Here is a 25,762-nt window from a genome sequence, read left to right on the forward strand (position 1 = left end):
GCAATCTGTTGGTGGTGTTGAGGTTGAGCAAGTTAACACATGTGCCCTGCATGGCATATGTGTTGAATCTCATTATACAATGATTTGTGTGTACGTACTTAGATTTACAGGATGTCTTCCAGCAGTCCAGGAGGGTATTTGGCCATTTCAAGCATTCCTACATGGCCATGGCATGCTTTTTAGACATGTAGAAGGAAAAGAACCTACCAGTGAGGCGCTTGATTTGCGACTCCAACTCGCTGGAATTCAACACTGTTGATGATTGACCACCTGCTCCAACAAGAAAAAGCTGTCAACGATTATCTATAGAAGTATGGTGAAAGGATAGGGTATGGGGATGTGTAGAGTTTGTTTGCCGTGTCACTGGAGCCTCATGCACAATGTCTGCAGGCTCATGCATCCGTTTGAGGAGGAGACAAACCTGGTGAGTTGCAGTAATTCCATACGCATTCTTCCTGAAGCGTGCCCTGCGAAGAATGGTGGATCAGGCCATAGAGAAGCGTGACCAGGAAGAGGAAGAACTGTGGGAACCGTCACCACCACCACTACCAGGCTTGTCATCGACACCTGCTGTACCTGCGGCAACACAGAGGGAGGAGTCAGAGGAGGAAGATGAGTCAGAGGAGAAAGGTGGCTTTGAGAAGTAGGCATCCCAGGGGGCTTGCAGTCACCCACCCGGTAGGCAGGGTACCCGTGGTGCTACACGTGGCTAGGGGAGGAGGAGATATTGTATGACCTCAGTGATGAAGAGGAAGAGGGGCTGGCTAGCTCGGTATCCAACATTGTCAAAATGGGGTCTCTCATGCTACCCTGCCTGTTGAAGGACCCCAGTATAAAAAAGCTGAAGGACAAGGACTTGTAGTGGGTGGCAACACTACTGGGCCCTCGGTATAAGCACAAAGTGGTGGAACTGTTTCCAATTCACAATCAGTCAAAAAGGATGAACAATTTCCAAAGCAGCCTGCAAAGTATGCTGTACGCTTCGCTCAAGGGTGATGTCACAGCACAACGGAAAATAACGGGAAATAGCTTCCAGGTATCCTCCTCCTCCCCCCACACGGCTACACCGGCAAGGACAGTACAGTCTTCAGATGTTATGGTGATGTCAGACATGCACAATATTTTTTGTGCGACACATCACCACAGCCCTTCAGGATCCACCCTCTGAGAACGCCGACAGATAGCGGACTACCTGGCCTTAAAGAGAGTCTGAAGTCTTCTAAAATTCCTATTTTTATTTAACATTTATCTTCAGCAATATCAGCATAGCTACAAAGCTGCATTCCTGCAGCAGAACACTGTATTTAAACCCCCAAATCCCAAGGCAAATATCCACGACTTTCCAGGTTGTGGATTTTGCTGCCGAGGGGGACAAAGCTTAGCGCTGTAGCTCTGCCTCCATTAGCGTCAATTCCCGCGTGGATCTCCGCCTCTCCCCGCCCCTCTCAGTGAAAGAAGACTGAGAGGGGTGGGGAGAGGCGGCGATCTGCGGGGATTGATGCAAGTAGAGGCAGAGCTACTGCACAAAGCTCTGCCTCTACCAGGAAGTGATCCCTGCACTTTGTTCTGGGGATTTGGGGGGTTTACTTACATAGTCCTGCCATGAGGATGTAGTGTTTTAGCTATGCTGATATTGCTGAAGATAAATGTTAAATAAAAAGAGGCATTTTAGAAGGCTTCAGACTCTCTTTAACTGCTGATATCAACACTGTGAGGAGCAATGAACCCCTTGACTGTTGGGTGCGTAGGCTTGACCTGTGACCTAAGCTCTCACAATTTGCCATCAAACTTCTCTTTTGTCCTGCCTAAAGCGCCCTGTCAGAGAGGACCTTCAGCACAGCAGGAAGGATTGTCAATGAGAAGCGCAGTCAATTTGGTCATAAAAGTGTGGATTACCTCACCTTCATAAAAATGAATGAGGCAACAGTCTGCCCAAAGACTGTTAAGTCAGTCACCATCCAGCATCTCTGCACACCGCATGACTGAATGTCTCACTGACTTCTACGCCACCACCAACAGGGTCCAGATCAGATCCACAGGTGGATCCTGAATTTTTAAGGCTAAAAAATTTTTTTTTCCTGGCATGTGTACATGCCTGGTTTTTCTGGCCTATGGTGCTGAACAGTAGTTGCAAAAAAAAAAAAAAAAAGGGCATGTTTATCATTTCAATTCCCCCTCGTGATCATTACCTTGTTGTGGTGAGGGGGCTTGCATATCACAATGAAGCAATGACCTGTATGAGTGTGTTGGGGGCACACAAGAGGAGAAGGTTGTTGCTTCATTGTGGACAGACCAAATTCGATTGATTGGCTGGATACCTTTTGGCAAAACCTTTGGTCACCTGAGGTGTTCATTCAGTAGAGCATACTAGGCCAACACTGGGCCCACACTGCAGAGCCACTGTTTTCTGGGTCACTTTACTGTCATTGAGCTACCTTAGCAGAACCATAGGGGCTGGAAAACCGCAATGACCTGCACTCTTGCCAAAGTGCGCACATTAGCACGGCGACCCCTACACAAAGATTGCAGCAGAGAGGACTAACGTTTAAAGGGACACTTAAGTCAAACAAAAAAAATGAGTTTTACTCACCTAGGGCTTCCAATAGCCCCCTGCAGCTGTCCGGTACCCTCGCCGTCTCCCTCCGATCCTCCTGGCCCCGCCGGCAGCCACTTCCTGTTTCGGTGACAGGAGCTGACAGGCTGGGGACGCGAGTGATTCTTCGCGTTTCCAGACACATTAGCACCCTCTATGCTGCTATATGGTATATGATATATGCTATAGCAGCGTAGATGGCGCTATTGTGGCCAGGAACGCGAAGAATCACTCACGTCCCCAGCCTGTCAACTCCTGTCACCGAAACAGGAAGTGGCTGCCGGTGGGGCCAGGAGGATCGGAGGGAGACGGCGAGGGCACCGGACAGCTGCAGGGGGCTATTGGAAGCCCCAGGTGAGTAAAACTCATTTTTTTTTTGACTTAAGTGTCACTTTAAGTCTTGAGAGTCTCAACTATTAACAACTCTTTGTGGTGTGTTAAATGCTGAGTTTGGTCTGTCAGTGTGAAGCGGGCATAACCCTTATATTACCACTCTGGACATTTTAAAGCAGCCTTTTTCCTCAAATGTGGGAATGAACTGTGATTTCTGCCCTTCAGGGGTTAAAACCTGACTCTGCATCAACTCCGTGGTTTTTGGTGAGACTTTTGTCATTGATCCCCCTCCGGCATGCTCCTGTCCAGGTGTTAGACCCTTTGAAACCAGTTTTCCATAATTTTTGTAGCCAGAAAGAGTCCCTGTATGTTTCTACTTTTGCCTGCCCATTGAAGTCTAGGGAGGTTCCGGAAGTTTGCGTTCGCCATTCGCAAACCTAAATTTTGATATGCGTGACATCTCTAGTGTTGGCTGCGCCCACTTTTTCTAACTCATTAGCATTGAAAGGAAACAAATGTGATTGGCAGTTTTTGGCTCCACCCCCCTTTCTGAATTTGAACCCCAGTCACCCAATGACCAACTGTACCAGGTATGAGGCTTGTGCCATTAACAGTGCAAGAATGGCAGTATTTAAATATTTCTCTTGAAAATCAATAGGTGAATTCTGATGCTGCATGGAATTCTGGGAAGATAATGCCATTAAATAATACAATAAGCAGCTGAAGAAATGTCGACTGGATTGTCACTATGTCCCTTAGGCCGCATTGCATAGCCAAGGATCTACATACGCATCGCTAGCCTACAGGCTAGCAAAGTGTTTTGATACTATGTATAGCGGGATGAGCACTGATGGAGCACTGCACGAGTGACATCTTGCGGTGGGTGGGGAAAGTGAGGAGAACAATGCTGTAGGCAAGCGCTCCGCCAAGATGATCTTCTGGGCTGATCACTGGCTGTGGCATCACATTCTAGATTCTCAGTAAAGGCAGTCATAACAGTTCCCCTTTGCCGAGTTTCCTCTTGCATGTGTATGAGGTTTAACCCAGGCAGAACCATTAAGTTCATAACAGCAATGAACCGACACTGAGCCTAACACTTCCTAACTACGTGCTGCAAAATGATATTATATATTTGTTTTGTGTCTATCACCTTGTGTGTTTGCTTATACATGGTCAAAATGTCTATTGCTTCACGTCTGTATAGTGATATATACAAAATTTCCAAAGCTTTAACCAGCAGATGCACTGCAAGGTACACTCTATGTGAGGTTGAATCAGAAGGAAAATATAAATGCATCTCATCCCTCTCCCTTTTGGTGCAGTGATGAAGCTGCCGTCTGGTTGTCAGTGGGAGAAGGGCATTTTTTAAAGTATTTCCTGATAAACAATTATAATAAGTTATCGATATATCTTCCTGCAATGGATCATCCCTGTTATCAAACGGCACATGACTGTTGAAAAATTCTTCCATTCCAGGGACAAGGAATTTCAGAGACGAAAATGCCAAACTGCAGTTAGTGAAATAAAAATAGTCATCATCCAAAGACCAAAAGTTTGGAAAGATAAATGTTTTTCTTGCATAATGGCTGACAGCTTTATACAGAAATGAGTAAAAAGTTCTACTAAATGTTCCACAAATAATTATGACTTCGGTGGTTGACGTTTGATATTCTGGAGGTATCCGGTTATAATTTTTTAGAGACACAAGAATCTTGAATTCTATACAGATTCCATGATTGGCCAGATGCTTGCTCAGTTGCTGGAGTTCCCTCTCTCCATAGTCATCATCTGATGTCACAATCCCGACCCAATTCCACTTAAATGTCTCCAGCAGCTTTACAGTTGCCTTGTATTGAATGTTATCATCTGAAACTGTTCTAAAAAAGTTGGGATACAGCCTTCTGTCACTTAGCAAGATGTCCCGGGCTCCGTAACTAACCTGGAAGAGCAAAGTTACATTCATTATACACAGTCACCTTTCTTCTCTGTTAAGGCGTGTAAACACTCCTGATTCATTCAAACGGCGGGTCGTCAGGCCCAACCGCGGGGCGGCCGTTCTGCCAACAGTTTCCCTAATGTGTACAGCCTGCCGGCAGGTTGATAAAGCTGGTTTTGACTGATCCGCTCGGCGGATTGGTCAAAACCAGCCTTATCAGTCTGCCGACAGACTGTACACACAGGGAAACTGTCGGCAGAACGGCCGCCCCATGGGCAGGTCTGACGACCCGCCGCTTCAGTGAATCAGGCTTGTGTACGCGCCTTTAGCATAGCTGTCACTTATCATGCCAATGATCCCTTTCCTCTAAGGATGGTCAGAAATGTCCATTTCTCATTCTGCTGAAATGCCAATTTCCACTAATGAAAATTTCCAATGTTACGTTTTTACGATTTTAGAGGAGTATTTAGTCTTTTTTTTTTTTTTTTTCAGCAGAGAATGCAAAAAAAAAAAAAAATTGAAAAAAAGGAAATCAGAAAATGGAGTCTTGTGATTGGTCTAAAATTACTGCGGTAATGCAATTTTTACGGAAACATTCTGCACTCTCTGATTGGTCCAATGATTACGAGTTCTGTGATCGGGTTAAAATGACAGAGTTGTGTTACATCGGATTTCCGTGGAATTCCCATTTCCAATTTTTGTTTCCCGAGTTCTGATTGGAAATGGCGATTTCCAGTCAGAAATGCGGAAATTTCAATTGCGCTGAATCCGAATGAGCATCCCTTTCTTTCACTGCACAGGTAATGTTCACTTTGCGCATTCAATGAACAGTAAAAATACATGGAGCTCCAGGATACATTGTAGCAGGAAATGCGATGTTACCAGTTAAACCAGAAACGTTTCCCATCATCAATGCTTACATTTAGAATTACCTAAAGGACAACCGAGGTAACATGTGACATGATGAGATAGACGTGTATGTACAGTGCCAGGCACACAAATGACTAGGCTGTGTTTTTTTTTCTCTGCCCAAAAGAGTCAAACATCAGACATGCAAGTCACAGTTTCTGTCCGGGTTGGGACCAGGTCATTCTGGGTCTGACTATAGCATAACCCTCACTGATAAGTAATTACAGCCATAAAATACTTTCCTGTCAGTAATTGGCTTCTGAGAGCAGGAAAAAGATAAGAAGGGTCAATAATTCATGGCATACTACCACCAGAGAAATTTCAACCCTGGGCCCACGTGTTCTATGATTTGGAGCTCATATACCCTACCCTAGTGCAGTGTTCTCCCCAGGCTCTTTTAGTCGTGTGCTGCACCCGACTAGTTTTAGTGAGCACCCAGCTTTCATTGGCTCACCTCCTCCTATGCTGTAAGCAGAGTTGCTCACAGAAGCACCGGCCCTGCATTCTCTCATCTCGCCCCTCCCGGCTACTTTTCCATGCCACCTGGCTGGAAATAATTTCTGGGGAGAACACTGTAGTTGTCTCCATAACAGCATTACCTAGTGGTATAGTGATCCCCCTCCCTCCCCTATACAGTCCCCTGTATTCTGTAAAGTGCTGCAAAAGATGTCAGTGCTATATAAATACATCATGATAATGTGGAAGGATTTTAGACTAAGACTATGGTAGGACTAGATTGTGAGCTCCTCTGAGGACAGTCAGTGACATGACTATGTACTCTGTAAAGTGCTGCAGGAGATGTCAGTACTATATTAATACATAATAATAATAATATGTAAGGGCATACGACTATGACTGTTAGCTCCTCTGAGGACAGTCAGCGACATGACTATGTGGTCTGTAAAGAGCTGCAGAATATGCCAGTGCTATCAATACATAACAATGATATGGTAGGACATTAGACTAGGAATATAGTGGGACCAGACTGTGAGCTCCTCTGAGGACATGACTATGTACTCTGTAAAGTGCGGCAAAAGAATGTAATATGGGTGTTAGGAATGGTGTGTGTGTGTGTGTGTGGGGGGGGGGGGGGGGGGGGGGTTGCTGTGTATGCAGGGTGAAGAAGAGGTCACTGTGGTTGCTAGGGGAGAGGAAAGTGTGGGTGCTAAGAGGTCAGCATGAATCCTGAGAGTGTGGGTGCTGAGAGTGATCAGTGTGGGTGCTGAGAGGTCAGTGTGGGTGCTGAGAGGTCAGTGTGGGTGCTGGGAGTGGTCAGTGTGGGTGCTGAGAGTGATCAGTGTGGGTGTTAGGAGTGATCAGTGTGGGTGCTGAGAGTGATCAGTGTGGGTGCTGAGAGTGATCAGTGTGGGTGCTGAGAGGTCTGTGTGGGTGCTGAGAGGTCAGTGTGGGTGTTAGGAGTGATCAGTGTGGGTGCTGAGAGTGATCAATGTGGGTGCTGGGAGTGATCAGTGTGGGTGCTGAGAGGTCAGTGTAGATGCTGGGAGTGGTCAATGTAGGTTATAAGAGGTCAGTGTGGGATCTGGGAGTGGTCAGTATTGGTGCTAGGAGTGGTCAGTGTGGGTGCTGGGAGTGGTCAGTATTGGTGCTAGGAGTGGTCAGTGTGGGTGCTGGGAGTGGTCAGTCTGGGTGCTGGGAGAGGTGAGTGTGGGTGCTGGGAGGTCAATGTAGATGCTGGGAGTGGTCAGTCTGGGAGCTGGGAGAGGTCAATGTGGGTGCTGGGAGGTCAATGTGTAGGTGCTGGGAGAAGTGAGTGTGGCTTCGTTCTGGGTCAGACTATAGCATAACCCTCACTGATAAGTAATTACAGCCATAAAATACTTTCCTGTCAGTAAATGGCTTCTGAGAGCAGGAAAAATATAAAAAGGGTCAGTGTGGATGCTGGGAGAAGTCAGTACGGGAGTTGGGAAGTCAGTGTGGGTCCTGGGAGAGGTCAGTGTGGGTGTCGGGAAGACAGTGTGGGTGCACTGTGCAGTGTGGGTGCAGTGTGGGTGCTGGGAGTGGTCAGTGTGGGTGCTGGGAGTGATTAATGTAGGTTATAAGAGGTCAGTGTAGGTTCTGGGAGTGGTCAGTATTGGTGCTAGGAGTGGTCAGTGTGGGTGCTGGGAGTGGTCAGTGTGGGTGCTGGGAGAAGTGAGTGTGGGTGCTGGGAGGTCAGTGTGGATGCTGGGAGGTCAGTGTAGGTGTTGTAAGGTCAATGTGTAGGTGCTGGGAGAAGTCAGTATGGGTGCTGGTCTGGCAGTTGTCAGTGTGGATGCTGGGAGTGGTCAAAGTGGGTGCTGGGAGGTCAGTGTAGGTTCTGGGAGGTCAGTTAAGGTGCTAGGTGAAGTCAGTACGGGAGTTGGGAAGTCAGTGTGGGTCCTGGGAGAGGTGAGTGTGGGTGTCGAGAGGTCAGTGTGGGTGTCGGGAGGTCAGTGTGGGTGCCCTGTGCAGTGTGGGTGCAGTGTGGGTGCTGGGAGTGGTTAGTGTAGGTTATAAGAGGTCAGTGTGGGTGCTGGGAGTGGTCAGTATTGGTGGTAGGAGTAGTCAGTGTGGGTTCTGGGAGTGGTTAGTGTAGGTTCTGGGAGGTCAGTGTGGGTGCTGGAAATGCTGACCATGGAGTCCAGAGTTAGTCCAAATAAACCCTTATTATTATTATTATTATTATTTATTGTATTTATAAAGCGCCAACATATTATGCAGCGCTGGACAATAAATAGGGATACATACAATATTTAGGGGTGACATACAGCAAAATGACAATACCTGAATACAAGAAAGACCAGCTCATGCAGCACAGTATGAGTACAATGTAATGGTCAGTCACTGGAGGGGAGCATGGAGATTAGGCAAGTTAGGTTCCCTCAGATGCATAGCATGGGTTTGCAGTAATGGAGGTACATGATCAGGTAGGACACAAAAGGAGGAGGACCCTGCCCAAAGGCTTACAATCTAGAGGGAGAGGTAAGGACATGGAAGGTAGGGGACCAGAGTTCAGCTGTGGGTTTAGAGCACTTGTGAGGGGTAGTAGGCCAGAGCGAAAAGGTGAGTTTTGAGGGCTTTCTTGAAGCTGTTGAAGGAGGGGGCTGCCCTAATGGGTGTAGGTAGGGAGTTCCATAGTGTTGGAGCAGCTCTTGAGAAGTCCTGGAGGCGTGCATGGGACTGGGTGATGCGGGGGGGCAGTTAGGCGAACTTCATTGGAATAGCGGAGTGAGCGGCTAGGTGTGTACCTCTGAGTAAGATCGGAAATGTAGGTTGGACAGGTTTTGTGGACAGATTTGTAGGTCAGACACAGTATCTTGTATCTGATTCTGGACTGGATAGGAAGTCAGTGGAGGGATTCAAGGAGGGGATCCGCCGTGGTGGAGCGATGGGAGCAGTGGATAATTCTGGCTGCCGCATTCATGATGGACTGCAGTGGGGCTGTTCGGGTCATAGGGAGACCAGACAGCAGGGCATTGCAGTAGTCAAGGCGGGAAATTATGAGGGCATAGATGAGGAGTTTGGTGGTGGCAGAGGTCAGGAAAGGGCGAATCTTACAGATGTTACGAAGGTGGAAAATGCAGGACTTTGTGAGGTTTTGGATGTGGGGAGTGAAGGAGAGTGCGGAGTCCAGGGTGACACCCAGACAGCGGGCTTACCCTTACGGGTAAGTCCATCAATTCTTGCTGGGCACTACACTCAAAGGGCCTGATTCACAAAGCGGTGATAACTCAGTTATCACGCCTAAAAGACTTTAGGCGTGATAACCTTTGCACTAGCAAAGTTATCACCGCTTTGTGCTGTAACTCGCGCGAAGCTCCCGCCCGCAAAGTTTTGCACGCGCAAACGCGCAGGTGTGCACGCAAAGTCCCATGGGGCTTAATGGGCGCTGCGCGCACGCCTGCGCGATTGCGCGCGCAAAACTTTGTGCGCGGGAGCTTTGCGCGAGTTACTTCAGATCACGCCTAAACTAAGTTTAGGCGTGATAAAGGGCTTTTCACAGGCGTGCAAAGTGTTTGCACCGCTTTGTGAATCAGGCCCAAGGTGTCTACCCACTTAAACACACCTAGTAAACACAGTTTAAGCAAACATTTAGCAATCCAAACATGGATATACATAGAATACATACAGCTTAGCCACTACAGATTTAGACTCACTGCCCCAGGGATACGTTTGCTCCCTCTCTCCACCACCCACCAACCGATGACATGGCATCAGGGCCTAGAGGGGAGAAAATGACAGTGTTAATCATAGAAAACATTTCAAACTAAACATATCATTTAACCCTCGGGGAGTTATACAATCAAGTTTTCTCATCCATTTCGCTTCTCTTTGAAGCAACAACCTGTCTCTATCCCCTCCTCTGCTCAGTGGTGGTACATGATCTAAAACCATCCACCGGGAATGAAAATCGGGATCCGGTTGATGTACACATGCAATAGTCGTTTTGTAGTCTATGCACTGAAGTGTCCCTGCGGACTGATGTATGTCGGAAAAACGACCAGAGAGGTCAAAGCTAGAATACAAGAACACAGGGGCTCAACTAGAGGGTACGATCCATCATCCATCTAAACATGAGAGTCACACCCCGGTAGGCAGACATTTTTTTGCCTCTAGACATGGGGTGTCACAGCTCAGGTAGATGGTTTTAGATCATGTACCACCACTGAGCAGAGGAGGGGATAGAGACAGGTTGTTGCTTCAAAGGGAAGCGAAATGGATGAGAAAACTTGATTGTATAACTCCTCGAGGGTTAAATGATATGTTTAGTTTGAAATGTTTTCTATGATTAACACTGTCATTTTCTCCCCTCTAGGCCCTGATGCCATGTCATCGGTTGGTGGGTGGTGGAGAGAGGGAGCAAATGTATCCCTGGGGCAGTGAGTCTAAATCTGTAGTGGCTAAGCTGTATGTATTCTATGTATATCCATGTTTGGATTGCTAAATGTTTGCTTAAACTGTGTTTACTAGGTGTGTTTAAGTGGGTAGACACCTTGAGTGTAGTCCCCAGCAAGAATTGATGGACTTACCCGTAAGGGTTAATTTGGACTAACTCTGGACTCCATGGTCAGCTAACCAAGTGGGTGGGGTCTTGAGTGAGGGTGTAGTGCTTTGAGATGTACAGTGGTGTGCAAAACTATTTGCCCCCTTCCTGATTTCTTATTCTTTTGCATGTTTGTCACACTTAAATGTTTCTGCTCATCAAAAACCGTTAACTATTAGTCAAAGATAACATAATTGAACACAAAATGCAGTTTTAAATGATGGTTTGTATTATTTAGTGAGAAAAAAACCCTCCAAATCTACATGGCCCTGTGTGAAAAAGTGATTGCCCCCCTTGTTAAAAAATAACTTAACTGTGGTTTATCACACCGGAGTTCAATTTCTGTAGTCACCCCCAGGCCTGATTACTGCCACACCTGTTTCAATCAATAAATCACTTAAATAGGAGCTATCTGACACAGAGAAGTAGACCAAAAGCACCTCAATAGTTAGACATCATGCCAAGATCCAAAGAAATTCAGGAACAAATGAGAACAAAAGTACTGTAATTGAGATCTATCAGTCTGGTAAAGGTTATAAAGCCATTTCCAAAGCTGTGGGACTCCAGCGAACCACAGTTAGAGCCATTATCCACAAATGGCAAAAACATGAAACAGTGATGAACCTTCCCAGGAGTGGCCGGCTGACCAAAATTACCCCAAGAGCGCAGAGAAAACTCATCCGAGAGGCCACAAAAGACCCCAGGACAACATCTAAAGAACTACAGGCCTCACTTGCCACAATTAAGGACAGTGTTCATGACTCCACCATCAGAAAGAGACTGGGCAAAAACGGCCTGCATGGCAGATATCCAAGGCGCAAACCACTTATAAGCAAAAAGAGCATTAAGGCTCGTCTCAATTTTGCTAAAAAAAACATCTCAATGATTGCCAAGACTTTTGGGAAAATACCTTGTGGACCGACGAGACAAAAGTTGAACTTTTTGGAAGGTTCGTGTCCCGTTACATCTGGCGTAGAAGTAACACAGCATTTCAGCAAAATAACATTATACCAACAGTAAAATATGGTGGTGGTAGTGTGATGGTCTGGGGTTGTTTTGCTGCTTCAGGACCTGGAAGGCTTGCTGTGATAGATGGAACCATGAATTCTACTGTCTACCAAAAAAACCTGAAGGAGAATGTCCAACCATCTGTTCGTCAACTCAAGCTGATGCGATCTTGGGTGCTGCAGCAGGACAATGACCCAAAACACACCAGCAAATCCACCTCTGAATGGCTGAAGAAAACCAAAATGAAGACTTTGGAGTGGCCTAGTCAAAGTCCTGACCTGAATACTATTGAGATGTTGTGGCATGACCTTAAAAAGGCGGTTCATGCTAGAAAACCCTCAAATAAAGCTGAATTACAACAATTCTGCAAAGATGAGTGGGACAAACTTCCTCCAGAGCGCTGTAAAAGACTCGTTGCAAACGCTTGATTGCAGTTATTGCTGCTAAGGGTGGCCCAACCAGTTATTAGGTTCAGGGGGCAATTTCTTTTTCACACAGGGCCATGGAGATTTGGAGTTTTTTTTCTCACTAAATAATAAAAACCATAATTTAAAACTGCATTTTTTGTTCAATTATGTTATCTTTGACTAATAGTTAACAGTTTTTGATGAGCAGAAACATTTAAGTGTGACAAACATGCAAAAGAATAAGAAATCAGGAAGGGGGCAAATAGTTTTTCACACCACTGTATATGTATGTGCTGTGTTCTAGAGGGTGCATATACACCTGAGGAAAGGGGAAACCCTGAAACATGTCGTGTTAAGCTACTGAATCTATTAAACGCAAGTTTAAACTCACCAGTGGAGTGCCTCCTTCAAATCTTTATTCTGGATTCCAGTTTGTGGAAGTGGTGACCCACAGAGGGATTGTGCACCTGTGGACCATGCTGCTAGTCCTGGGAGTGGGGTTGCCTGGGGATTTCTTTTTGTTGGGTGCTGGAAATGGTCAGTCTGGGTGCTGGGAGAGGTGAGTGTGGGTGCTGGCAGGTCAATGTGTAGGTGCTGGGAGAAGTCAATATGGGTTCTGGGAGGTATGTAGGGGTGCTGGGAGGCCAGTGTAGGTGCTGTGAGAAGTCACTATGGGAGCTGGGAGGTCAGTGCGGGTGCTGGGAAAGGTCAGTGTGGGTGCTGGGAAAGGTCAGTGTGGGTGCTGGGAGAGGTGAGTGTGGGTGCAAGGAGAGGTCAGCGTGGGTGCTGGGAGTGGTCAGTGTGGATGCTGGGAAGTCAGTGTAGGTTCTGAGAGGTCAGTGCGGGTGCTGGGAGTGGTCAGTGGGGGTGCAGGGAGAGGTCATTGTGGGTGCTGGGAGTGGTCATTGTGGGTGCTGGGAGTGGTCATTGTGGGTGCTGGGAGGTCAGTGTGGGTGTAAGGAGAGGTCAGTGTGGGTGCTTGGAGGTCAGGTCAGTGTAGGTTCTGGGAAGTGTGGGTGCTGGGGAACAAGAGACACTAGGATTTAGTCCAAAGTGCTATGTGGGGGCGGGGCTTACCGCAAGTGGTGGGTGGGGCTTCTTTCCATGGCCAAGCAATCTTTATTGAAAATAAAAAAGGGGTGCCTAGCCCTGTGCCCCCCTCCACCTCCTTCATACTCACGAAGGAGGGCAAATGTGCACACAGGAAGGCCTGAGTGCAGATGCACTTCTCTTCTTGAGGTCTGGCTGGGCGAGCTCAGTCACCTCACGTCCTCAATCTTCAGAAGCACCAGGGCTACTCCATCCCCAGCATGCTGCCTTCAGCTCCTTCTCCCAGGCCCTCCCTAGCTGGAGGGCAGCCAGCCTGGCAGAGTCTGTGTAGGCACCACACAGACAGCAGGCATGTCGGGAAATTCGGGTGGGGCCCATATCGGGACTTTGGGGTGTGGCCTACCGGGGAAATCCTGCCCTCCTGGTGGCTTCAGTCCGACATTGTTTCAGAGTGATTCTAGGCATGTTTAGAGAAGTTTTCTAAACATGCCTAGCGTTTTTTGGAGTGTTTTTGTGTAGCAGATTTCATATATTGTTACAGTACAGCTGTTACTGAACAGCTTCTGTAACAAAAACGCCTGCAAAACCGCTCTGATCTAGCGTTTTTCAGAGCGGTTTTCCACTTTCCTATACTTTAACATTGAAGCAGAAACGCCTCAGAAATCTAAATAAAATGCTGCAGCCCCCGAGTTTGTGTTTGGGGAAAAAACAAACCGCTCTGGTGTGCAGCAGCCCATTGAAGTACATTAGCCAAGTGGTTTTCTATCGCCAAGCGTTTTTAACAGTGCTGCTCGGATACCCCTTTTCAAAATCCGAATTGATGCGGATCCGGATACCCAGATATCCGGACCCGAATCGGATATCCGAATCCGAACTTTTCGGTATCCGAGTAAATTCAGATATCCGAACCCAATATCCGGCCGGATTCGGATATCCGGATAGTTACCTGAAAATGGCTTAAAATGGCTCCAACTGTGTCTTCAAATGGCAAAAAACCCTTTCAGAGGTCTCTCTCTCTCTCTCTCTCTCTCTCTCTCTCTCTCACGCAGGATCCTGTGCAACTTGATAAAGGCCCATGGGGGCCGAAACTGCATCTGTCGTTGCTATTATATTGATGCCAATAAAGTTATAAAGAGCTTCTAAATACATCGAGTGGTGGCGGTCCTTTGGCGAGATTCGATTTTGCGAAAATAAACGCTAAAATATTTGGGCAAATTCTTGCTTGTTGAATCGAAAATTGTACTTATTTTGGCGAAAATTCGGCGAAAAGAATATTTGCATTTTGGCTCATCACTGTACAGCAGTACTTAGGGACACCTAGAAAAGCTATTCCCATACCAGTTAACCACAGACCGCCTAGCGCCGATGGGCGGTGGGAGAGTGGCACCTCCAGAAGCACCTAACACCGATTGGCGCCAGGTTCTGGAGGCGAGGATTAGCTGGAAATGTGTGCGTGTGTGCGTGTGTGCGTGTGTGCGTGTGTGCGTGCACATTCCCTGCTGTGACGCAGAGCAGGGATCCGTTAACAGCCTGCCGTGATCCGAACTGGCAGGCTGTAATTTAAAAAAAGCAAATAAACATTTGTACAGCACCATGCTTTGTACAGAGCAGCACTGTACAGGGGACAGCCCTGTCACTTAGCTGGCACTCTGATTGGCTCACAATCTAATCCCTCTTATTAGAGTGGAATGCAGTGTACGGAGTGGGCAAAAGAAATAGTGTTTTTTTCCAAAAAAAAAGCAGGTCTTTCTTCATTGATTAAAAAAAAAATTGCAGCAGGAAAATCCCACCAAAAGACAGCTCTATTAGTGAAAAGAAAAGGAGCTAAGATTCATTTGGCTGCTAAGTTGTATGGCCAAGCAATGCTAAGGCCTCTTGCACACTGCATGCATTTCAGATTCCGATTCCGCTTTTTAATCTGTTTTTACATCCGATTCCGATTCAGATTTTTAATCTTAACTGCATGCTGCGTTTTTTGATCCGTTTTTCTGTTGAATGTATTCAAGGAAAATCGGGAACGGAATCGGAATCGGAATCGGAAACAGAATCGGAATCGGAATCGGAAAACGGATTTGCAGTGTGCAGGGAGCCTAAGTGTGGTTTTCCTTTTCAAAAACAGAAGGAATTTGCGATAATTTAGCTTTAAGTGAACATTTGTGGTTACCCACAATGCACCGCTACTTAATATGCAAATTATCTCTTTATGCCCCAGAAGCCAAGCTTGCATCCAGAACTGCTGGTGTCCAACAAGCCTTTAGATTTAAAATTTACAGAGCCATACCATCCCCACATGCAGACAGCCTGTTTCAGACTTTTGGTCCTCTTCAGTGCATAGCAGGGATTGCACTGAAGTATAGTTGCAGCATAGTTACCACATAGGCTTAAAAGATGGAACATGGTTCCTTAAAGAGAACCGTAACCAAGGATTGAGCTTCATCCCAATCAGTAGCTGATACCCCCTTTCTCATGAGAAATCTATTCTTTTTCACAAACAGATCATCAGGGGGATCTATATGGCTGATATTGTGGTGAAACCCCTCCCACAGTGTCAGGACCCTAGTTCTGACATCACACTGTGGGAACTTTGTTGCATTGTGGGAAATGACAGCTGTTTCCAACTGCCAAAAAAGCAAGCAGCAGCTACTTCCACTGACACCACCTGCCAGCAGTAAACATGTCACCATGTGATAAATGTCAGAATGTAAATCAGGGAGAGGAAAGATTTTACATTGGGCAAACACTGACTAAATCATTTATACATAATTATTGTAAAAATGAAGCACCTTTTTATTACATTATTTTCACTGGAGGTCCTCTTTAACATACCCAATACATTTAGTGATTCTGGTATGATTCTAGCATGTATGGGGGATTTGTTATTATTGAATATCAGCAACAATTACTTCAATGCAATTCAAATTTGGTAATTCTATGCACCCATGGAATGGCCATTGAATTGAACAATGAGCCATTTGCCCAACACTACTTGTCACTATTTTCTCTAACATACCTAGCAAATGTAGTGATTGTAGCATGTATGGGGGCTTTGCCAATAACTACAAAAGTGGGCCCTATTAGCTACAATGCGATTCCTGAAACTGTTTCACAACAAATTGGAATCATCGGGCGAGACTGCCAGAGGTATTCTTCTTGCTCATTCCTTTTCTCAATCTCTCCAACTAGAATCCTCTTCAAACAGTTAAAACAACTCCTAATAGCATATTATTGAGCTCCAGTCGGAATGACAGATACGCTGGACGTTATTTGAATTTTCCACGGTCAATTGTTTTAATATTTATATCTTTATGTATTGTATTAATAAAGTGCCAACATATTACGCAGCGCTGGACATTCGTTTAGGTTACAGACAATATTTAGGGGTGACATACAGCAAAATGACAATACAGGAATACAAGAAAAACCAGATCACGCAGTAGAGTAGAGCAGAGTACAAGGTAATGCTTAGTCAGTCACTGGAGGGGAGCATGGAGATTAGGCAAGTTAGGTTCACTCAAATGCATAGCATGGGTTCACAGTAATGGAGGTGCATGATCAGGTAGGACACAAAAGGAGGAGGACCCTGCCCAAAGGCTTACAATCTAGAGGGAGAGGTAGGGACACGAAAGGTAGGGGTCCAGAGTTCAGCTGTGGGTTTGGAGTACTAGTGAGGCGGGTAGGCTAGAGTGAAAAGGTGAGTTTTGAGGGCCTTCTTGAAGATGTTGAAGGTGGGACTGCCCTAATGGGCGAGGTAGGGAGTCCCATAGTGTTGGAGCAGCTTTTGAGAAGTCCTGGAGGCGTGCATGTAACTGGGTGATGCGGGGGGCGGTCAAGGGAAAGTTCATTGGAGGAGCGGAGTGAGCAGCTAAGTTGCCAGTTGGCCAATTGCAAATAAGCAATGGAATATCCTGACAGGAAATGTAAATATGTGGGGTTCCTGCTCCCTTTTTCATCCCAACTAGGGATTATGCCTACTGGCCCACACTATGCAGAAGGATTCCCTTTGCAATCCCTTATCTTAGTAAATCAACATCACTGTGTCAGTTCGTTTTGTAATGCTATAGACTCCAGATGAAACTTACCAGTGTATATTTATACAAATTCAGTAACTGTGCTATGCGTAGAGTGGTAGAAGATTGGAGATCACCGATAAATCCAGCCACTGTTCCATGTTCCATACAGGAGTAATTAGGAGCCGTCATCTTGTGTCCAGACAGGATCTGCAGAACATCTTTTATAGCTTTATTCACATTTCCACAGGAATCATACACATGATATCCCAGAGTCATATTGGGCAGAATATCCGGGTTCCTGTTTATCTCATCAATGGCAAATATGAATGCAAGGAGATATCTGTATTCTTTACTGCTGACACTGAAAAGTAGTACATTGTTATACTAGTTGTGTAGTTGTCCAGTGTAAAAAGAAAAAAAAAATCTCAATGGCTTATTTTGTGAATAATACCATACATCATACCATCATGTATTATAACATCTGCAAAAAGTATCCTCATCCCTGTTTATATGAAAAATACTTAAAATGACCCAACATTATAAAATGCTGAAGGCTGAATTTTTGTGAACAGTATACAAACAATAGATATCAATACAAGTCATACCTAGGCATGGACACATTGAATTCAACATCACACACTACCCTTTCCCAGGGCATGCAGAGTGTGTAGTGACTACTGAATTATTTGTGTGGCCTAAAAGCCTAAGGAAGGAATACTAACTTATGTAGCATTGCTTATGCATAAATGTAGGGTATAAAATATTGACATTTACTATACAGCAGTGCTGCTCGGATACCCCTTTTCAAAATCCAAATTGAATTTGGATCCCGATACCCAGATATCCGGATCCGAATCGGATATGCAACTCCAAACTTTTTGGTATCCAAGTAGAATCGGATATCCGAACCCAATATTGGGGATATCCGGTTGGTTTCGGATATCCGGATAGAAAACCGGAAGTGGCCTTTAAATTGCTTCCGAAACCTCTCTTCTTCTCTCTCTCTCTCTCTCTCTCTCTCTCCCTCTCTCTCTTTCTCTCTCTCTCTCTCTCTCTCTCTCTCTCTCTTTTTTCTTTCTCTCTCTCTCTCTCTCTCTCTCTATGCCTCTGAACTGAATTTTACCATTGAAGGCCTCTATTCGGGTATCCCAATTAACTACCCAACCGGATTTCATATAGAAATCAGAGTTTGCTCGGATAGTGCCTAGGGCGTAGCAATAGGGGTTGCAGAGGTAGCGACCGCATTTGGGCCCTTCGGCCAGAGGGGCCCCGAAGGACCCTCCCTCGACTGCAGTATTAGCTCTCTATTGGTCCTGTGCTCATAATAATCACTTCTATAGATACTTTGAATAGTGGTAATCACTAACAAACTGTTTCCCATCCTTTTCTTGCACCTCTGACACTGTAGTTGCCCTTGGCAGGTTTTGGTGCGCTGTATCAATTATTATATATAGAGTGCTTGGGGGGCCCCATGTAAAACTTGCATCGGGGCCCACTGCTCCATAGCTACGCCACTGGATAGTGCTATTCGGATTTACACAGATATCTGGAATCCGATCCAAAGTTTGGATAGTGGAAAAAGTTTGGATTATCTGGGTAGTTTGGATACCCGAATATTGGATGAGTACCATTGCACAGTATGCATAGTATACTGTATTCTAAAAATGCTGATTTTAAGGTATTTTTTTCCATTCTTTTTAAATGGTTTGCATTTTATTTGTTGTTGTTGTACAGCATCTAGGTTATTGGAGTTTTTGTGACACCTACTTAAAATTAAACGGTTCCTCCTTAACCATTACTGACGCTGGGACATGAGCCTTACGTCCACAGCGGCAGCTGCTACAGCTGCAGACACGCGCTAGTCACATGCCTGCAGTTTGGGGGGCTGTGCGTGTGATTGTGTGGGGAGAAGCCTGCGATTGCAATGTTCTGGAAACAGTGGTGGCTCCAGGATTTTTTTTTTGGGGGGGGGGGGGAGCGCTATGCAGGTGCTGGACCAACTTCTGGGGTAGCTGATGACCCGCGGCAAAAAAATGGGTGTGGCTATAACCTGCAGGGCGCAAAGCGTGCCGTGGCAAAAATGGGCGTGGCCACGACCGAATGAGGGCAGAGCTAACTGTAATTTAAAAGTACAACGCAAAGACAGTGGGTCCAAGTTTTGGTGACCCTTTCCCAGAAAATGCACATAATTGTGCAGGTTTTCTCAAGATTTGCCCAGAAAATACGTTCAATCATGTCGGCAGATTTGCCCAGAAAACACGTTCAACTTAGAGATGGCCCGAACTTCCGATTTTAGGTTCACAAAACGGGTTCGCGAACCTTTGCCAAACGTTCGATTCACTCGAACTTTTGCGAACTGCAATAGACTTCAATGAGGAGGCAAACTTTGAAAACTAGAAACATTTATGCTGGCCACAAAAGTGATGGAAAAGATGTTTCAAGGTGTCTAACACCTGGAGGGGGGCATGGCGGAGTGGGATACATGCCAAAAGTCCCGGGGAAAAATCTGGATTTGACGCAAAGCAGCGTTTAAAGAGCAGAAATCACATTGAATGCTAAATTGCAAGCCTAAAGTGCTTTAAAGCCAATGGGTACCGTTTCTAAAAACAAAAAGTCGGATACTCACCTAAGGAGAGGGAAGGCTCGGTCCTAATGAGCCTTCCCTCTCCTCTCCCGGTGCCCTCGGTGCTGCGCTGGCTCCCCCGTTCGTGTCCGCCACCGCAGGGACTTCGGAAGGCTTCGGGAGCACTCGGGCTTCCGAAGACGGGCCGCTCCATACTACGTACGCGCGAGCGTGTCATAGAGGGCGCTCGCGCATGCGTAGTATGGAGCGGCCGCGTCATCGGGAGCCCGAGTGCTCCCGAAGGCTTCCGAAAGCTCCCGAAGGCATGCGGAAGTGGCAGTATTTGACCGAACTGGTCGAATACTGCCACGGGGGATCCTGCGCGGGACCGGGCACCGGGAGAGGAGGGGGAAGGCTCATTAGGACCGAGCCTTCCCTCTCCTTAGGTGAGTATCCGACTTTTTGTTTTTAGAAACGGTAAACATTCACTTTAAAACATCTTGCTTAGGCAAATGCAGGGGGGGGATTACGGCTGCCCAGAATCCCCCCTCAGACCATAGCCAGTGCAGTGTCTAGGGACAGGCACAAGTTGAGACACCAGAAGATTTGCAGGTATCCTGCAGCTCACAGCCCTGCCCCCTTTCTTTCCCTGCTACAGTTAACTTAAATATGTGGGAAAAACTAAAAGAATGCTAAAGGCGAGGGTTTTAGAGCATCTACGCCTCATAGAGGAGGGTGATGAGGAAAAAAGCCACTTAGCTGCACACTATGCTGAGGTACATGGAGGTAGCCTTGAGGGCACAGTTATTAAAGGGCTATATAAGCTTAACCACTTGAGGACCTAGGGCTTTCTACCCCTTAAGGACCGGCCACTTTTTTTCCATTCAGACCACTGCAGCTTTCACGGTTTATTGCTCGCTCATACAACCTACCACCTAAATGAATTTTGGCTCCTTTTCTTGTCACTAATAAAGCTTTCTTTTGGTGCTATTTGATTGCTCCTGCGATTTTTACTTTTTATTATATTCATCAAAAAAGACATGAATTTTGGCAAAAAAATGATTTTTTTAACTTTCTGTGCTAACATTTTTCAAATAAAGTAAAATTTCTGTATACATGCAGCGCGAAAAATGTGGACAAACATGTTTTTGATTAAAAAAAAACCCATTCAGTGTATATTTATTGGTTTGGGTAAAAGTTACAGCGTTTACAAACTATGGTGCAAAAAGTGAATTTTCTCATTTTCAAGCATCTATGACTTTTCTGACCCCCTGTCATGTTTCATGAGGGGCTAGAATTCCAGGATAGTATAAATACCCCCCAAATTACCCCATTTTGGAAAGAAGACATCCCAAAGTATTCACTGAGAGGCATAGTGAGTTCATAGAAGATATTATTTTTTGTCACAAGTAAGCGGAAAATGACACTTTGTGAGAAAAAAAAAAAAAAAAAGTTTCCATTTCTTCTAACTTGCGACAAAAAAAAAAATGAAATCTGCCACGGACTCACCATGCCCCTCTCTGAATACCTTGAAGGGTCTACTTTCCAAAATGGGGTCATTTGTGGGGTGTGTTTACTGTCCTGACATTTTGGGGGGTGCTAAATTGTAAGCACCCCTGTAAAGCCTAAAGGTGCTCATTGGACTTTGGACCCCTTAGCGCAGTTAGGCTGCAAAAAAGTGCCACACATGTGGTATTGCCGTACTCAGGAGAAGTAGTATAATGTGTTTTGGGGTGTATTTTTACACATACCCATGCTGGGTGGGAGAAATATCTCTGTAAATGACAATTTGTTAATTTTTTTTACACACAATTGTCCATTTACAGAGATCTTTCTCCCACTCAGCATGGGTATGTGTAAAAATACACCACAAAACACATTATACTACTTCTCTTGAGTACGGCGATACCACATGTGTGGCACTTTTTTGCACCCTAACTGCGCTAAAGGGCCCAAAGTCCAATGAGTACCTTTAGGATTTCACAGGTCATTTTGAGAAATTTAGTTTCAAGACTACTCCTCACGGTTTAGGGCCCCTAAAATGCCAGGGCAGTATAGGAACCCCACAAATGACCCCATTTTAGAAAGAAGACACCCCAAGGTATTCCGTTAGGAGTATGGTGAGTTCATAGAAGATTTTATTTTTTGTCAAAAGTTAGCGGAAAATGACACTTTGTGAAAAAACACAATTAAAATCAATTTCCGCTAACTTGTGACAAAAAATAAAATCTTCTATGAACTCGCCATACTACTAACGGAATACCTTGGGGTGTCTTCTTTCTAAAATGGGGTCATTTGTGGGGTTCCTATACTGCCCTGGCATTTTAGGGGCCCTAAACCGTGAGGAGTAGTCTTGAAACGAAATTTCTCAAAATGACCTGTGAAATCCTAAAGGTACTCATTGGACTTTGGGCCCTTTAGCGCAGTTAGGGTGCAAAAAAGTGCCACACATGTGGTATCGCCATACTCGAAAGATTGTCATTTACAGAAGTATTTCTCCCACCCAGCATGGGTATGTGTAAAAATACACCCCAAAACACATTATACTACTTCTCCCGAGTACGGCGATACGACATGTGTGGCACTTTTTTGCACCCTAACTGTACTAAGGGGCCCAAAGTCCAATGAGTACCTTTAGGATTTCACAGGTCATTTTTGTTTCAAGACTACTCCTCACGGTTTAGGGCCCCTAAAATGCCAGGGCAGTATAGGAACCCCACTAATGACCCCATTTTAGAAAGAAGACACCCCAAGGTATTCCGTTAGGAGTATGGTGAGTTCATAGAAGTTTTTATTTTTTTGTCACAAGTTAGCGGAAATTGATTTTAATTGTTTTTTTTTCACAAAGTGTCATTTTCCGCTAACTTGTGACAAATAATAAAATCTTCTATGAACTCACCATACTCCGTACGGAATACCTTTGGGTGTCTTCTTTCTAGAATGGGGTCATTTGTGGGGTTCCTATACTGCCCTGGCATTTTAGGGGCCCTAAACCGTGAGGAGTAGTCTTGAAACCAAATGTCGCAAAATGACCTGCGAAATCCTAAAGGTACTCATTGGACTTTGGGCCCCTTACCGTACTTAGGGTGTAAAAAAAAGTGCCACACATGTGGTACCGCCGTATAGTGTTGCTCAAATACCCCTTTTCAAAATTCGAGTTAGGTCGAATTCGAATAGTAAATTATTCGAGATCAGTCGAATATTCGAGTCGAATAATTTTTACTATTCGATTCGACCTCGGAATTCGAGCTCACTATTCGAGTCGGTATTCGAGCTCATTATTCGAGCTGACTATTCGAAATGGCCTTAAATAGCTTCCAACACTTGTTTTGAGGGTGAATGATGCAAGAAACCTCTTTTTTTCCAAGTAACAACAGCAAGTGATTATGTGGGGATGTTCCTTTAAAAAAAAAAAGTTGAAAAGAGAAGTTGTGTCCAGAAATTTGTTCAGTACTGTATATACTTCTTCTTCTTCTTCTTCTTTATCTTCTATATCTTCTTCTTCTTCTATATCTTCTTCTTCTATATCTTCTTCTTCTATATCTTCTTCTATATCTTCTTCTTCTTTTATATTGTCTTCTTCTTCTTCATCTTCTTCATCATCACCTTCTTCTTCTTCATCTTCTTTTTCTTCATCTTCTTCATCTTCTTCTTCTTCATCTTCTTCATCTTCTTCATCTTCTTCTTCATCTTCTTCTTCTTCTTCATCATCTTCTTCTCCTTCATCTTCTTCATCTTCATCTTCTTCATCTTCTTCATCTTCTTCTTCTTCATCATCTTCATCTTCTTCTTCATCTTCTTCTTCTTCATCATCTTCATCTTCTTCTTCTTCATCTTCTTCATCTTCTTCATCTTCATCTTCTTCTTCTTCTTCATCTTCTTCATCTTCTTCTTCATCTTCTTCTTCTTCTTCATCATCTTCTTCTTCTTCATCTTCTTCATCTTCATCTTCTTCATCTTCTTCATCTTCTTCTTCTTCATCATCTTCATCTTCTTCTTCATCTTCTTCTTCTTCATCATCTTCTTCTTCTTCATCTTCTTCATCTTCATCTTCTTCATCTTCTTCTTCTTCATCTTCATCTTCTTCTCCTTCTTCTTCTTCTTATTCTTCTTCTTCTTCATCTTCTTCTTCATCTTCTTCTTCTTCATCTTCTTCATCTTCTTCTATATCGTCTTCTTCTTCACTTATTTCTCTTTTCAAATTTTTTTTTTTAAAGAAATGCAGCTATTTTTGAGCGTAACAAATAGCTGGTGGCGCACGCATGTTGGAAGCGCCATTGTATGTGCTCCCTGGCAGTGGAAACACACAGACAGCAGGAGGTAAATTCAGCAGCAGGAGGAGGAGGATGAGTGTGTGGCAGCAGGCAGTCAATGAGGCAGGCAGCGTGACATAATAGCCCTGGTACCTAGCGGTGATACCAGGGCTGTAAATAAACACAGCAGGCAGGAGGTCCCAGACAGCGGTCGTGTAGCCCACATTGTGTCCAATACACAACTGGGACAACACAGTTTTCAACCCGGGCACCTCAGAAAAATTAAACCTTTTTTTTTTTTTTATGGTTTTGTAGTTTTGTTTTTACAACCAATTACACAGACAGATATAGCTATTTTTTGACGTAATAGCTGGTGGCAGAGTGGCAGCAGAAGGTAAATCTGTGTACCCTGGCGTTGGGAAACACAGACAGACAGCAGCAGCAGCAGCAGGAGGAATGGAGGAGTAATGTGAGCAGCTATTGTTTGACGTAATAGCTGGTGGCAGAGTGGCAGCAGAAGGTAAATCTGTGTACCCTGGCGTTGGGAAACACAGACAGACAGCAGCATCAGCAGGAGGAATGGAGGAGTAGTGTGAGTGTGGCAGCAGGCAGGCAGCGTGACATAATAGCCCTGGTACCTAGCGGTGATACCAGGGCTGTAAATAAACACAGCAGGCAGGAGGTCCCAGACAGCGGTCGTGTAGCGCACATTGTGTCCAATACACAACTGGGACAACACAGTTTTCAACCCGGGCACCTCAGAAAAATTAAACCTTTTTTTTTTATGGTTTTGTAATTTTGTTTTTACAACCAATTACACAGACAGATATAGCTATTTTTTGACGTAATAGCTGGTGGCAGAGTGGCAGCAGAAGGTAAATCTGTGTACCCTGGCGTTGGGAAACACAGACAGACAGACAGCAGCAGCAGCAGCAGCAGGAGGAATGGAGGAGTAATGTGAGCAGCTATTGTTTGACGTAATAGCTGGTGGCAGAGTGGGAGCAGAAGGTAAATCTGTGTACCCTGGCAGTGGGAAACACAGACAGACAGCAGAAGGGCAGTACACAGCAGCCCACTGTAGGTGTAAAATGTGTGGCTGCAGGCGACGTAATAGTCAAAGTGAACCAGGCTGGCTTAGTGAGCAGGAGCCAGGAGGAGGTAAAGGGTGGTAAGGCACATTAACGATGGTTCTTAGCCAGTTCATGTCCCCCTCTCGCCGACAACAGGGGCCAGGAACTCGCCTTCCACCCACGCCTGGTTCATCTTGAGAAACGTCAGTCTGTCCACAGACTTGTGAGACAGACGTGAGCGTTTCTCGGTGACCACACCACCAGCTGCACTGAAGCAGCGCTCGGACAGCACGCTGGAAGGGGGGCAGGACAGCACTTCCAGGGCGTACTGCGCCAGCTCGCTCCAGATCTCCAGGCGCTTGACCCAATACTCCATGGGATCAACAGGGGCATCGCTGTCAAGCCCGCTGTAGGACCCCATGTAGTCAGCCACCATGCGGGTCAGGCGCTGGCTGTGACCGGTGGAGGATGCTGCTGCATGCACCTCCTCTCTAGTCACTGCTGCCGGAGCCTCTACAGTCCTGTAGAGCTCGTGGCTGAGAGACAGCAGGTCTGTGGGGCGCTTGCTGCTGGATGCAGGCACCTGCTGCTGCCTCTGTGCTGGCTG

The sequence above is a fragment of the Hyperolius riggenbachi genome, chromosome 1 (genome assembly GCF_040937935.1).
Source record: "Hyperolius riggenbachi isolate aHypRig1 chromosome 1, aHypRig1.pri, whole genome shotgun sequence".
Classification (NCBI taxonomy): Eukaryota; Metazoa; Chordata; class Amphibia; order Anura; family Hyperoliidae; genus Hyperolius; species Hyperolius riggenbachi.